The sequence below is a fragment of the Bison bison genome, unplaced genomic scaffold (genome assembly GCF_000754665.1).
Source record: "Bison bison bison isolate TAMUID 2011002044 unplaced genomic scaffold, Bison_UMD1.0 scf7180017864369, whole genome shotgun sequence".
NCBI lineage: Eukaryota > Metazoa > Chordata > Mammalia > Artiodactyla > Bovidae > Bison > Bison bison.
In genome coordinates this window covers 4,069,285-4,069,844 of record NW_011494941.1, presented here as the reverse complement: position 1 = coordinate 4,069,844, position 560 = coordinate 4,069,285, and positions in this window count along the sequence as shown.

The window sequence follows — 560 nt, the reverse complement described above, 5'->3', positions numbered from 1 at the left end:
CTAAAAAAAAAAAAAAAGTCAGCAGAGTTAGCTTAAGGACCCATATAAGATGTCTTCACTTTCAATATTTTATAGTGGAGTTATTTAACAACCTATAAGTCAAGGTTGTATATTAACCAATATATAATTTGAAATAGCAAGTTATATATTAAACTCAGAAATGAACTTTAAAAATTGGACTTACAAAGTCTATGTCAGTGCTTTTTATTTTACACAGTCCTTTACCTTTCTCTTGTTTATCAAACAGCTTGGGCTTGGGTCAGCAAAGTTTTCCATCATTCTCTTGAAAACTATTCCAATCACTACGTATCTCTTATGGTACTCTATTTGCATTTAATTACTTGGCTTTTATTAAAGATATAGTAAAGATATATCAAAAAAAAAAAAACTCAACATTCAAAAAACTTAAGACCATGACATCTGGTCCCACCACTTCATGGCAAATAGATGGAAAATAGGGGAATAGGGGAAATGGCAAATAGGGGGAAAAGTGGAAACAGTGACAGATTTTCTTTTCCTGGGCTCCAAAATCAATGTGGGTGGTGACTACAAACCATGAA